The sequence below is a fragment of the Sinohyriopsis cumingii genome, chromosome 5, assembly GCF_028554795.1.
Source record: "Sinohyriopsis cumingii isolate HCF-2022 chromosome 5, ASM2855479v2, whole genome shotgun sequence".
NCBI lineage: Eukaryota > Metazoa > Mollusca > Bivalvia > Unionida > Unionidae > Sinohyriopsis > Sinohyriopsis cumingii.
In genome coordinates, this window is record NC_142965.1 from 143,833,344 (window position 1) to 143,849,937 (window position 16,594).

At 35.6% G+C, this 16,594-nt stretch overlaps 1 protein-coding gene across 3 annotated transcripts in view; it reads left to right on the forward strand.

Annotated features, from left to right (window-relative positions):
* Positions 1–2,382: 2,382 nt before the first annotated feature.
* Positions 2,383–16,594, forward strand: part of LOC149800391 (uncharacterized) — a 61,522-nt gene continuing 47,310 nt past the window's right edge. The window contains exon 1 of one of the 3 annotated variants that reach the window (XM_089957235.1): positions 2,383–2,747. The gene's annotated coding sequence lies outside the window, so the exon portion shown is untranslated. Of the gene's footprint in view, positions 2,748–3,188; positions 3,297–16,594 lie in introns of those variants that run through there. The other 2 variants (XM_089957233.1, XM_089957232.1) reach the window with 2 other exon arrangements.

Consider the following 16,594-nt stretch of genomic DNA (forward strand, 5'->3'; position numbering starts at 1 on the left):
CAGTAAACTATGCACAAATTAGTTATCAAAACGGTCTCAATCTTCTGCATACCCCCCTTAAAGTCAAGGCACTTTAGAATGATTTCATCAAACTTTGAAGACTATGATATTTTTGTATGATTATGAGGCTGGAAATGATTGGATGGAGTTGTTCATTTGTTGTTATTTACTCCTAAGGAATCAGTTCAGGAATTCTAGTTTTAGTCCTTTGAACTAGCTCTAGGATACAGACAAATACAATCCACCATGACATTGAATTTGTCGATTCGTCACCTGCGAACATCATTCTTACAGGATGAATCCTCTCAAACGGAAATGGTTGAAAAAAGCAATATTAGCTGGAGAGCGACTTCGAAGAACCGTTTTAAAGTAACTAGAATCCCCATGTATTCTTGTGCCGAAAGCAACGAATACTTTCCGTAGGTAAACGGACTAATGAAACGTTAACAGTGTCACTACAACAGAGTCATTTCCACCACCAAGAATATGAGATTGTACTGAACAAAATTGGAAATGCAAAATATGACACAAAGTTTGACCTTTTGAAAGGATTCTGACTATTTCCACTCACAGAATGAAAGGAAATAACGGCATTTGCAACTCCAGAGGGATTTGCCAAAGTCAAATGATGCCGTTTGGGATGAAAGGTTCTCCTTCAAGTTTCCATTGTTTAATGAATATGATAATATCTGGTAGAGATAATTGTGATGAATACATCGATGATGTCATCTACAATTATTGAGGGCCTGAGTGATGTACATTTGACAATTCATTTAGGTAATTAGAAATTAAGAATGTTCTAGAAGCAACTGCTTTACTAATGTGATGGGAAAATGACAATCAATCTGGTTATGTTGTTGTGTCTTAATTTGTTTGTATAAAGACTGTTTGCCTTAAAATCACCCATTCCTACTCTAATATCTGACTGGTCGTATCCGTCTTTTGACTGTTCATTATAATTATAAGTTGAGTTTTTCTTTTAGATTATTCACTGGAATTATAAAATGCTCTTCACTACTTTGCAACTATAGTGAATCCATTCAATCACATTCTGAATTATGGCATTGTGATACATCGGGACTGCTGTTACATTAGCACATTCGCCTCATAGGTAGCCAATCACTCCATGTTAAATTTCCCCATTTTAAATTCCCCTTATCGAAAGAGTTGCCCACGACCTTTTTGACTGGGATTTCCATCATGCCTATATTGGCCCGATCTCTTGTCGCTATGTTCCATTCCAGTTTCAATCCATGTTAAATTCACCATGTTAAATTCCCCTTGAGGCTATAGTGTCCAACGATCTTTATGACTGGGATTTGCATTGAGGCTAAAGTGACCCAAAAATCTGCTACTTATAAATCATGAATATAAAATAGCAGATGCAATGTTTATCCACTATTATAATACGAAATCATTGTTTATCAAATTTTACTGATATTGTTTTATGTTATGTATTTTTTGTTTCAAACATAAGGTGTAATGAAACTTTAGTAATACATATAGCTTGCAAATAATTCAGGGTTACGTATATTTTGTCATGATTATCGCTTACTGCTGATTTAATTACCACGTGCGATATACTTTCAGACAGGGGTATATTTTATTAAACCCATGATGTTTTAAACAAACCACAGTAACTTTTAAATAAATTACACATTTCCTGAAAATTAAAGTAGATCTAAAAGTAATATAATTGTGTAGTTGACTTGAGTTAGGTCGGCTTTAGTAAGGAGGTAAATATGAATATTTTTACAGTGTAACAGGTTTAAAAATTGTTTGGAAATGAAAGGCAATACATTAAAACAATAGGAAATAACACTGCACAATGATAATTAAATATAACAAATGAATGTTCAAAATGATAAACACCATACAACTCTATGATATTCAAATGTTATGCTATCTTATCCAAGCTGTCAATTAGATACACAATTTCAAACAGTTTTGATCTGTTCAATAAATGTTGGTCTATGCTATTTAGAAGATGTAAGGATTAATTTCATTCTATAATATAAAACTTGACAAGAATTGCTTTCTTCTCATCTCGATACCTGATTGTCAGTTAACCTGTACGATAACCTTTCAAGGTATTTCCCACACCTAAGATAACGGACGTAATGCAGCAGGATGGGATGATTCAAATATCGGAATGCAGTTCAAAAGCTTCCTAAACGAGAAATACAAAATGTCAAAGTTCGTAATGAAAATGACGCGTAGATAAATGTGGAGTCGAAAACAATATCTTTATTTTGTATCTGTCTCAGTTAATTTTATGGATTAAAGTGGACTTTATTTTTGACCTTTCACATGTGTATCATTGCGCATGCTACACACAGTAAACAAGTAGGACGCTGTGTACTGTCAGAAGACACGTAAAAATCTTGTATTTGACGCTATAATCGCGCCATAAGTTAGACTAGTATTTATCCGACGTCAATATATATAAAGGACGTTGTCAAGCTTTCTCTTAAAGTCTTACAAATAATTCTTTTGATTCTACATCTTACCGATCGACTTATTAATTTGATAAAAAAGAAATTTCAAAGCGATAGGAAGATAAGTGTGTCGTGCACGATTCGTATAATTTCAACTCTTTGTATATTGTGTGCTATGGACAAGGATGGTTAAAAAAGAACCTTCCTGAAGCTTATCATACATCGTGGAAAAAAGATATTTGACGGAGATTTATATTAGTTAACAATGAGACGACAAGGTACATTGAATTTCCTCTGTAATCAGTGAATGTAAGTATATTCAAATATATTATTAGGTTTCCTACATATCATTAAGTATGATGTCAGGTGAAAATCAACAATATGTCAAATTGTTTAGATAATTTTTTAATGGTAGCAAACGAATACAAATGATAGCATATCCATTCTGTTTGATTTTAATTTTTGCCGCTTTTTTTGCATGAGAGGTCCAGTAGTCCAATATTGTTGTATATGCCAAGAATATTGCAGGTAGAAACATGAAGACCAACGAAAATATTACATGCATGTTTCCAGTAGATTATCAAACATTGCTTATCATCGTAAGTCTTCCTGAGAATTGTTGTGTTTGTTTCATGCAGTGAGCATTTTATCAAATGGTCCGTGTGAGAATATTGGTCAATCGAGCTACGTTATTTCTGATAGTCAACCTTGTGTTATCATAAACATGTATGTGACTTTCTTCAAACAAGCCTAAATACTCGTTATTGATCGCTACGTAATCTATGACCAAGGTCTCCGATGTACTTAGAATGGTTGTTTGCATCGAACATTCCTAGGGTGGGAAGAGGAACCTAACAGGTAGGATAACGCTTTCGTCCATTACTTTTTTAAAAGGGTAAAATCCGCAATGTTTAACAAGTATAGAATGAGCTTAAAGAACATATAAACGTTACTTGTTACTCTATATATTCAGACCAATTTACAGTTGAAACATATCATTCCAGTAAAATTTGCATTTTTGAAAAGAAATGCATATATTTTCAAAGGTTTAAGGTCTCGAATAATGCATGAGTTCTCCTACTATTTCGCATTCTAAGACGTCTACGCAATTTATTACACATTAACTCAGTTTATTTCGGCGTGTAGGATGCATTTATAAGTTTGATAATTATTGTTATGTTATGTTTTGCAAATCTTGTTGGCTTCGCTTCTTTTTGTTATTTAGTTTGTGACCGTAGAATCGTAACACCAACTATATCAGAACAAATTATTCAAATTTATCAGATTTATAACCAGTCTGTCCCAGAATTCATTTGGATAAAACACAATGCAGTTTATGAGAAATTATTATAATTACACATCACTCTATTTATTGTAGCGCGGACACTACATTTGTAAATTATGTTTCCTAACTTAATCCTCAGTTTCTCATTTGATTACGAACATTTTGTGACAAAACACTGATTAATTACAAATTGTAAAGGTCTGGCCATGAACAAAATCTTTGTATCACTAATTGGAACCATACACTTTAAATGATATTCAACATTATGATCACAAATTGTGTGCCGTAGTACAAAATAAATATTCAAGACATCAAATAAGCAATAAAACGAAAAGAAAGCAGGATTGAAGCCACGAAGTAAGCGCTATGTTCTTTGGGCAATTATCTTCATTATAGGGAAATATACAATAATTGAACAGATTTGGAAAGGCCAACCAGCGTAAGATCTTTATCAAACCTTTTACAATAGGTTTTTTTCCATAGTTCTCAAAGGAATTAATATGGTCAACAAATGCGTGTTTGTCCATCAAGTCTTTGAGGACCACTTTAGTCATCTAGTGTTGTATCGGGGACAAATGGTATGTGAGTGCGTAAGTGGCCGATGAACCCAATGTGCGCCCTGAATGTTCTGTGGCATTGTGGACATGAGATGGCAGCAACGCTGATCGTGGAGTTACTGGCTCGGAATTTCCTGGCCTGCCTCCGTTGTTCTGCCGCAGTTGTCACATGTTGGCCTCACAAGCTGAAGCACCTTTAGTGCTAGAAAAGCGCCACACAATTCTGTCCTGGGCAGTTAGCTCCTACGTATCATAGCTAATGCCAAAGTTCTTCAATGCCTCCTCAGGGTGTCCTTGTATCGATTTATCTGGCCTCCTTTGTGGCGTTTTCCTTGTACAAGTTCGCCAAAAAAATAGTTTTTTTGGAAGTCGGTGGTCTGGCGTGCGAGCTAAATGGCCTGCCCATCACAACTGTGATTGCATCAAGATGGTGTAGATACTGGGAAGGCTTGCTTGGGGAAGGATCTCAGTATCCGGGATCCCGTGTTGCCACTAGATGTTCAGGAGTCTTCTAAGGCAGGAAGTGTCGAAGTGGTTCAAATTATTTACATGGCGCTGGTGCATTGTCCAGGTTTCGCAGGTGTATAATAACACTGGGAGTACTATCGCTCTGTACACCTTCAACGTTGCCTGAAGACTAAATTTTTATCCAAACAAAGTTTTTCAGTCACTTTTGGATTATTCACGAAATTCTCTCTAGATTGGTTCCTGGCTAGTAATAAACGTGTACACTATAGATATCGAATGCATTTCTCCAATAGTCACGACTTGTTAAACTAAGTCTGATGCCGTACAGAGATAATGGAGAGGAACATTAACAAGTCTTACTCAACTCGCTGAATAATAACATTTTAACGAGAAAGAGCAAAAATACCTCATAATAAAAGACTTTGAAACGTTTATGGGTTCCTTAATACCATTGTGCGGTTTGGCATGCCAGAATTACAATAAGAGTAGTATGATAATAGCGGATTTGCTTTTTTCCTGATACACGTCACATCCTCCATCTCCCATGAAGTTTGCTCATTGCAGTAAGGAAGCCACATCTTTTGTGCAACCGTTGATTATTAGCGTAATTAACATGAATATTCCACTAAGATGAAGTGACCAAACCAACAGACCTATAAACAGCTAGGGTCATACAGGATAGACCGGCAAAACCATCTAGGACAAATTGTGTGTTGGCATTTTTTATCTCCACTTATATTTTATGTAAACCCGCAACCGCAAGGTTTCATGTATATGCACGGAGTTGTCTGTGACCTTCCATATCCTCCAACAGTGTCTCTACTTCGGTCTCGCTAATTGCTTTATCCTCTATAGCCACCGAATACAGCTTAATGATTGAGTTGAGACTACTTTGTTCGGTTTTAGGCGGATCTGAATAAACACGAATGTGGTCTTATCAAAATTAATTTGCTACCACCACCAGAGACACCGGTTACTATCGATATAGCTCCGGAAATAACTATGATTGGCTACCTATGAGGCGTTTACTGTCTTACAAATACCAACTGTTGTTTTTGCGGCAAGACCACAAATAACATTCACATTAAACAAGCGCGTTTGTATTTCACGACCAATGCAGTTCTGCAGATGAGTTCATCTTTAATGTGTTGTTTCACTTCGATTATTTTTTTCATTTTGCGGGTTCATGATAGATTTTGTATTAATTTTTCTATTAATCATGCGAATCCGTTGTACAAATTTTCCACATGCTGACGTTGATCAAGGGCAACACGTATGCGCACTTCTAACCATTTATTCATTTTTTTGCACAACTATTTCAGAGTGATAACAAATATCTGCTTGGGAAATATTTATATTTCCGACGAGTGTGTGGTCCGGTGGTCTAGCACTCCATTCAGTAAAAGCGATCTCGAATGTATGACAAAATGATGTCTGAAACGATTGTTCTATCGTTGGCCAAACATTGTTACCCGAACAAGTTGAATAACGGTCGAGATCTTTTTTGTATCAGTTGAGTCCAGGTTGATGTAACATATCTGTTGGGAACCATATCTGGGGTGGATTCAGCGAAGAATCCTACTTCCTCGTTGTAGACACAATCATGAGTGATTTTGCACCAGCTGGGTCAGATGATGGCCGGCTTTTTTCACGTGGTCCTGCGATGATTCGATGGTGACCTCGAGAAGGTAATGGTTATTTCTCGCTTATTAGTAATATCAAACCATGTTTAAGAGAATGGAAAAGAAACCGGACATTTTATAACTTTGATAAGCTAATGATTTCCTTGTTCCTTTGGTTAATAATTCTTATAGTTTGCTCTATGAACATGCTATGCCAGGCGCCGCAACTTGTTCATTCATATTGCTTTGCTGTAACATGAGTATCATCAACTTACTTTGTCTTAAACACAACCATGACGTTATTCGGGGTTTACGATTCATCCGCTTTCACCAATAATTCTAACTTATTTAGGACAGTGAGTTTTTAACGTGAGAACAAAATCTAAATGTCAGCATTAGACGTTTAAAGTATTACATTCTCATCTTCAAAAATCACAAGTTTACCAGGGTCAACACCAACAGCAACACAACTTGTAAACTTAGTCAAATCCGCTTTGATGGTAAACCTGCTCAGATGTGTATCAGTACCACATCGTCGGGCCGAGTAACGTAAGTAAATATTAATTGACACGTTGGATAATATTGCGCATACTTCATTATGAAATCAATAAATGCCTGTTCGGTTGGGCATGAGGAAATTTTGCTTCCCGCCAGTGCATGAAACGCTTCAACAACAAGATGACCGCGTATTGGTTAATTCAACCGAGTTTGTAGCGGCATGGTTGAATAATACAGTGGCTGCCATCCGCCACGGGCGCTAGCTCCCCTGGCTAAATAATCGTCAACTTCAACTGGTGGTTGAAGTCCTTACGAATCAAAATGCAAACGATGCTAGGTGTCACTACATATGCAACCCAATGAGTGTCATGTCCTGTTGTTTAATCCAGGTTGTTAATATTGCTTTCACGTGCACGTGGCACCTTCAATATACGTTCATTGTGCATGAGGATAAAGCAAAAAATTTTAACCGATTTTACGATCGCGAGTAAATATAGATTGGTCAATTGATGGGTTAAGTCGTAGCTTTCTGCGTATTCTAGCAAGTAATCGAGTACCTGTTCTCGACGGTATTTGCCGATTCGTTCCTGTTAATTAAAGGCCGTTTCTCTTTTCTGGGCTGTGCGAGTCAACTGCCAATGGATTTGAAAGATCCACTACTGACTTTCTTTCTCAAAGCCATTTCGGATGCTATTACAGCAGCCCCTAACGCGGCCAATTTCGCAATTGCCAGCGCCGCTGCTGATAACAACGCTGGAATGTTTGCAACAATTGGCAATATTTCACCAGTCTTTTGCAATTGCATCACCTATTATTTTGGATACTTTTTAGTATAACCAATGTGGTACTGTGTTTGGCCGCATCAAGCTGTTTTAGTTGTGTTTGAGTCGAAGACGCTGAAACAGTTCAAGTTGATTTTCTTGGAGAAAGTTTCAATTTAACCACAACATTGTTTTATTGCGTTCTTAATTTTTCTAAGGCTGATATTTACTAAGGGCGGCCATTAATTCTGATAGGATAATATTAGCTAAAGACGTAACAATTTAAATTATGAATTTTCCATAGGTGCATGAAGGACCCTCATAACACCATAACATGAGTTGGAGAGGCACCAACACTTGCATGAAAATGCATACCAAAACTATATTGTCTGAACAGCACTTAGTATTTTTAATGAAAAACAATAGATCGGTTAGGAAATTGTACACTATGTCGATGTTTTGATGTCGGTCCATCTTCTATCTCGAATTGTCATGTGCCCGTTGGGTTTGATTTTAAGCACAATTTCATCAGAATGTTCCTAATGACCGTTTATCCGGAAAGAAACGTCAATCACTAATAAATTATCTTATATCGGTTTGCTATGCTCTTCGGTATTATCTCGATTTATCTTTTGAAACCCCACAAAAGCATGTGTTGGTGCGGTACGACCATTGAGTGGTATGTCCTAGAAATGATAACGTTGAAGCGGTTCCGACTGCACAACGATAACAAAAGTGATTTTGGAGTCACTTAATGGATTAGAACAGGCATTGACAAAGTCAATGTTGATAATTGAGCTTTACCAGCACGCCAAATCGCAGGGTTGGCGTTGTTTTAAATGAAATAAAGTGACTGTGTGTTTTTGCTCCAGGGATTACTTTGCCAACATCTCTGCGAAACTCAAAACGGTGACTGACGGATATCGTACACAAAACCTTTAATGAACACAAGAGAGTTGTGATATTTACATGTTTATCTTCATTTGACGAGAATGCTTCACATGGAATAAGCAATATAAAAGTGTCCGGTACTTGCTATTGTAGTTATAGTTGTTTGGGGTCCCTAGCTAGGAATGAATAATACTGAAAATTTATTTTGGAGCGATCCACCAGCACAGGCACCCCGTATCAAATATGGTATCTAATATATCTTTGAACTGACCGATGATGAAACATTAGTTTCCAATTATACATTGATAGATTCGTCTAATACCTTTTTCGATTCGGCAGTAATCCATTCCAAATGTCCAGACTTGAAATCACCTCATCTGATAGTCGTTTATGAGTTTAAATATATTAATTAGTGCAGAAGGGTCTGTTCTTCACTTTAATTTTGAAAACCGGCAATACGTTTGAAACAATATCAAGACTGGTTACGGCTGATTTGATGCAGTGTGAATTATTGATGCCATCTGTACACAATTATGATATGTTCACGTGATCTATAAGCGAAAAGATTTCACCTGTTAGAAACCCTTCTGGATTGCTATAATCTACGTTTTTAAATCACATAAGAACAAAAATAAATCGCATACTGATTTGCTCCATGCAAATGCTTATCAGTGACTTTGAAAACACTTTAAACATCGGAGCTTCGCTATCGGGTTCAGACTTCTTCCTCTTTTATCGGAAAAGCGTTTCCACATACAAATTATGTGTCCTCCATATATCCTGCATATGTAATTTCAATACATCGAATTAGATCTACATGTTTGCACATTCCTGTAGTTTTGTATTACATTTGTCTTTTGAATTGTAAATCTGGAAGTAGGGGCATAACAATTAAAAGCAGAGATACAATCAGGACTGCAAATTTCACCATAGATTATACAAACATCGGATTATGTTAACATAATGATCCTTCTTGTTTTAATGCTTATGTATAACTAGTGCGTTGGATCCACTGCAATGTCCGTTTTTGCAATTTGTCAATTTTAGACAATATTGTTCGATCGGCCATCGATATTGGACAAAGGCACCTTGCACTACTGATCAAAATAGATCAACATCATTTCACATAAAGATTTTACTTCCTAATATTAATAGTTTGCCAACTCAGACGGAGCTAAAGGTTCAACTACTTATCCAGTCTGTGTCGCAGGTCTTTTCAAATAAATTATCTCTAATTGACAAAAGCTTGCATTCGACAAAACGCACGACAATCCTTAATCTAACGCAAGACCTTGAACTGAATAACCGTATTCCTGCTCTGTATATATATATGCAGGGGGATTGGTGAAGGAATACGAGTTTATATGGCTATGGTACTGGCACGTTGCTCTGCTAATTTTCTTTGTTAGGTTTGGGTAAATGATACGTCAAAGAAAATTAAACTATTTAGCAAAAAAATGTATAGCACAGTACAATATGTATGATTGATCCTTACATCTTAGCTCGTACTCTTTATCAGGATTTAAAAAGAATTGAATTCAATTTATATGACTTGTTTTTAACTATACATTATCTTTTTGACTGAAATATTGATTTGCGTAAAAAAAAAAAAAACTGGTCGTATATTGTAGTAGTACCTCTTCGTTTCATTTCATTAAGAAGAAATTCACCATGATTGCTTAGGAAAAGTGATGATTGGCATATTGACAGGAATGTGTATATATATATATATATATATATATATATATATATATATATATATATATATATATATATATACATATCCAATAAACTGACAACGAACAATGCGAAACTAATAAGTCTTTTTCAAAGGCAAATACAAAACGTAGACAAGACAGAAAAATTAAACAGAAAGATAGTTTGAGAAACTTTACATGGCTGTTACTACAAGAATTCAAACTTTGAACTATATTATAGTTCGCCTAGTTTATTTTAGCTTGTTGTTCATATTGGAAAATATTTGTATTGACCTAGAAACTGATAAGCCATAACGAAATACAGAAGGCTATGGATCTTACTTGTCATGAGATAAATGACATTCACGTTTTGAAAAACAGACAATGTCAATTATTTCATCACATGTAAGATCTGTAGCCTTCAGTATGTCGGAGAAACTGAAAAGCTAAACAAAAGGATCAACCTTCATAGGTCTGATTGGATGACAAAGAAGCTGTACAGAAACCCGGTCGCAGAACACTTCTTCTTCCCTGGCCACACTTTCAATGATATAACACTTATTGCAGTTGCTCACAACCCCAATTGGAGTCCCCAAACTAGTAAAGAAAAGGAATCTTACTGGATACGCCGCCTTAGAACAATGAAACCAAGCGATTTAAACCAAGCAGACTAGAAAAAGTCAACCATGCACAAATAAAATTATCTTTTGCAGCCGACACATTTTCTTTTAAATAATTCTCTAAATTTGCTTGATAGCCTATGACTACTATAACAGTGAAATATCCGGGATATAATTTGCGCTTACATAAATTTACATGACATAACAGATGTCGTTATGGCTCATCAATTTCTAGGTCAATACAAATATTTTCCAGTTTGTTTTGTCTATGCTTTGTATCTGCACAGTTTATTACATGAAACTAAGGAATTGTCCTCGACTTTAAAAGGTTACAAAGAAAGACCTCTCTAATGCATTGCAAGTTTGATAATCCTCCTCACGGAGCGGTTAATGTTCCATAACAATTGGAAGGTAATGGTGGTTTATAACACAAAAGCCTCGTGGTATAAAATTCGTTTGAGCAAGGACCAACTGACATGATTGAGTGGAAGGACATTTCGACAGATGTTTGAAGAAAAGGCGAGGAGAACAAAATTCATTGCATGTGAATATTTCTTAGCTGGTAATGAATCTAAAGTAAAGGAAGAAAGCAAACTGCGATTTCAACAGAAACATTTCTCTCAGAAATGGATCCAGTATTACCGGAGGAGCAACAGCGGATTGTATTGCACGGTCGGCTTGTATTTCATGTTCGACGAATCTTGTTGTTTTATCGTGGTACCGACAAAGACTTGCGGTCTTAAACAATACAAGATTGGATGAGATGGGTCATAATTGTATGTTTTGTTGGCTCCTGCGTTTTCATGTGCATAACAGAGATGGAATTGACGATCGTAAGATTTGCGCTAGTAAGAACCACGCATGCAGGAGGCAGTGTTTAACGGCTCCACTCTTGCAATCTCTGTTGGGCTGTTCATATTATGATAACAGTAGCCAAGGTAAAGCACATCGAAACCATCCCGTAGACAAAAGAAGCGCCAGTATTGGTGTTGCATCAGCATCAGAAAGCTATCATTTAGACGGTCTGAAATTTCGCCAATAGCAGCGGCCACGTTGGCTATTCCGGCCCTGGTGGCTTCTAGCATGGCAGCGGCGCTTGCAGAAAGTAGCCTGGCTCTACAAATTGTCGTCGTTTAGGGTCGTAATCCTACTTTTGTAGGCAGATGGGTTCATAAATGCTGTTTTTGTTTTGGTGCAGGCACAACTTCTAGGAATTAATGTAGAGATTTGACGGGTAAAGCCTGTAACAGCTTGCACGTGAGGGATAGGCTTGTACCTGCAACACTTGCGAGGGACATACCAGACATTACCAGATGTTACCAGAGCCCTTTAAACGTGCATTGGCGCTATTACGTTCGCGGAGACATTACGTTGGTGAGAGACTGAAGTATGAACTGAGCCAGCGTCGTGAACCTCGACTCGTTACAAAGACATGGTAGGCGCTAGATCGCTTTCATGTCTAAACATCTCCGTCTGTATAATTTTGAATTATGCCTCCTGGCGTCTCCTCATACCCTCCCACACGAACTAATTTGTAATCAAGCAGATGACATCATATAGACTCCGCTGCCGGGTTAGCTGCTGCACCAATGCTGCGAATGGCCTACTCCACTGTTTAAGCTCCAAACACAAAATAACATCAACAGTCCTATATGCAACCATTATCCATCTTCACAGAAACAACAATGCATCTGCATTATATAAAAAGATGGGTTTATATTACATCATCCAACAGCATCGACGCCGGTACTGTGCCACTTAGCATTTGAAACCTCAATGCTGCAGCTGTAATGTTTGTGCTGAGAAGCTGGTTGCAACCCCGTGGCTGTGGATAACCCGGGACATTTGAATAGTGCATTGGTGTCCAACAAGGCCGTCGCAAGTAATCAACAAAATGTACGCGAATGCTGTTGATGAGATCCCATGACATATGTTCTGAAAGCGTGAACCCACAACATCACGTCTTTCTAGGAGCCTACCGAAGAGAGATGCGCGACAAAAATATGATGTAGATGAAACTATGTATACGCTTTCAAAACCGCTACAGATTCCCAGAGTTGACAAAAACGTTTTTCTTGATTAAACTCTCATTACCAAAACAAACATCCCCTATATCACCAAGGTCTATTCTGGCATTACATATTTACGATAATCATCATTTGTGTGAAAGTTATGTTGAACTATGTATAGGTTTTCATCAAAATCATATATTGATAATGACACCCGAAGTGCAACATGCGCAATTCTGTATCCGTGGATATTTTATAATTATTCTTACTGTTGGCTGTCGTTAATGTTTAGTGCTGAAGAAATGATATCCGACTCTAACTGCTGCTCTTGTAAACATTTCTGGTGTATGTATTCATTTTATGTTATTGTCGCATTTAACGTGGTGGTAACGACGGATTTTGTTTTGACTGAAAATGTTTTAGAGTTCTGATTTTTATTCACTGTCTTCTTTAGACGAAAAAACTGGCGTATTGTCGTTAATAAGGCACGTTTGTCTGTCTCTGAACTAGACTCTGGGAAGGTTTTTTTTCTCGGTAAAATTCTTTTACGGTTAGATGTGAACATGGAGACATGAACGCATGCAACAAGTAAACTTGCCTTCTAGTTGAAACCGTTTTCATGTCGTTTTCTTTTTACTTTGCAGCGTAACCTACTGCTAGAGCGAAATTACCGTTTAGGTGGTGAAAACTCAAATACAGAAAAAAAAAGAAATAGAAGTTACAAGATAGTTTTGATTTCTGCAATAAACTAAACAAAAATCAACTTCATTGGTAATTATATCTTGACAACCAGGTATGTTAACCTCTAATGTTTGATGATAATTGGTCATTCAACAAATGTTTGAGTATTATGATGGGAGATATGATAAACATATATGATAAATATAAAGTATGAACAAGAATAATAATTATGGCAGTTATGTATATTTATTATTTATGAAAATTTTATCCTTAACTGTAAATTGTTCTGATTAACTATGCAAAATTACGCTTACGTGCAGAAGTTCTATTTTAAGATAACAGTGTTAGTTTGCGTAGAATCTATAAATATATGCGCGTTTTACCTCTTACATCTGTATATAAATGCTTGAGCTGGACAATTTTTCATTATTATTTCTTGTTTTCTTCTTGTAACTTAAGTCTTCAGATGTATTTTATGTTGTGTTTAGAAAATATATGAATGGAAACATATGTTACAAAGTGCTCATGTGACTAAAATATCATTCTGGGTGTATTTAGAAAATATATGAATGAAAACATATGTTACAAAGTGCTCATTTGACTAAAATATCATTCTGGGACTTTTGTGATTTATTTTCATAGGAGTATTGGGCAATATCATTTTGATACACCAGGACTGTTGTCAGATCTGAACTTTCTAAGATTTACACTTATTAAGAATATTCGATTCCTTTGGACTTGAATATATATTTTTAGGATTCTTTTAGATTCAGTTTATATTACTGTAAGTTTCTCTTACATTACCTTTTGTTTTATAACTTTAATAATTAAATTATTTGTTAAGTTTTACAAAACATGTTGGTTTTTCTTTTTTTTTTCTGTTACTTAATTTATTACCATAGAGTCATGGCATGACTTTTAAATCTGAAGTATGAATAAGGATTTTAAAAATAAAATATGAATACTGCCTTTAAGTATAAAGTATTGATAATGCATTTTAAAATGAAGTATAGATAATGACTTTAAATATAAAATATGAATAATATATTTAAATATCAAACATGAATAATGCCTTTAAGACTAAAGTATGATTAATGACTTTTAAAAAAAGAATATTCTATTACGTGACAGGAATCTAACCCTTATTATCTTAAAACAACTGTTAAAAATAGCGATCTTATCATGAGTTGGGCAAGGCATTATATTATTGTCAAATCGTTCCACCGTAAATGTGCCCAATCTTGCATAATCACCTGTTTTGTAACAGGTACGTTGTCCGTTTGAAAGTAATATGTGTCTTTTATAATTAGGTTTGACCTAGATACAATGTCACTGGAGACAAACTTGGATAAAGCAAAAGTAAATACTGATGCAAAATGAGACTAGCACATCCGATAACTTCATTTCCAATACGGAAAGCATCGCCTTTCACAAACTATTAAATGGCAGGTACTTAGCTAGACCATTTTTGGTCATCAGCAATTATAGAATGACGAAGGCATTTTTTTTCGTTTGGTAGTGAACAACTAAAATGTGGTTTCGTATATTCAATGTAAACACTGGTCATAAAATCATGGAGTGATTTTTCTCATATCAAAGTCGTTTGCAATACCACGAAATGATTAAAATAATTGGTTAAAAAAGCATTATTTTGTTCTAGTAAAAATTGTATTACGATGGTGCGTATCTGTGTAAATGTAGTTACGTGCATGAATGAAACGTATATTTCTGTAGCGAACTTGATACAGTCTAGAATTGATCTATCGATACTTAGATAGTCTCAAATTACACAGCTGATAAGCTTAATAGTAGTACCCATTGGTCAAGCAGGAGAATGAATGATATATAAAGTGGAATTATTTGTGGACAAAGAACATTATCAGACGGGTTAGATTGTTTTTGCTTAATACCACCTCTATTATGTGTATCAAAATGTTCTGTATCTGTTACAATATTAACCTTTTCACAAATAGATGGTTTAAAAAATTATATTGAGTTGTTTATACGCTGTGATTTGATATTTTTTTATTTATATTTTGAAATGCTAGCGACAAGTTTTGATTCCTTTAAAAATAAGACATTGTTTGTGACGTAGATATTTTTATTTCCCAACTGATTTCTTCAGTTTCATTAATAAGCAGAAGTCTTGCATCAATGCGTGGATAGCTACATTCTTTGTAAGTAGGATGGATACTCGAACTGTTTCATGGAGTGTGAACTAATATAATACTGTATATCTACCATTTTGAATGACCTGCATTATGGTGTAAATGAACAGGGTAAATTGTAAAAAGTGCAATTAATAGAGAAATGCATGTTTGTGATTTTATGACATATACCAATTAGTGTAATTGCTCTATTTATTAGTAACGATATTTTATCCATACTGTAATTGCAATTGTTTTCAAAAGGTTTCATTATACTAGCTGCTTATCGAATTAGAATACTAACACAAATGCATCTTTCTTATTTCTTTTACTCTCTGCATAATTATGCCGCAGGCAAACACATTTTTCCCTCGACATTTAGATACAATTTGCATAATTTCCTTCGCTAACACGATTTGACATGACGGACGCATTCGCGAAATCGCCTGATTCCTCTTGTCCTTCATAATGCAATGGCTAATGGAACATGACGAGAAGGATATACAGGACTTTTTCAGCTGTTTTATTTGTAATTCGTATATATTTATATAATAAAAAATGAATGTTATAATTTCATACTCTGTACTTAACCTCCATTTTCGTCGACGTCATTGCAGTTGTTATTTTTGCTACTCCTCGTACATACCTTTTGGAATTTTTATTCCTGATTCTCAGTTATAGTCATTATCTACATTTGGATTTTATGTACGTGCATAGGGTGTAGTGTAGGATGTTTAGAACGTAAAATTACGTAGCATCGCTACATATATTCTTACGTACGTGATTATAGTTTCTAATCATAAAATTATTAGCAAATATGTTTACGAGTTTCGGGCTTTCTCCATTGGACGTGTCGGTCAGGTTGTATATCAGAAGAATTAGTATAATTTTCATTGGATTGATTAAATTATGTGACTTCT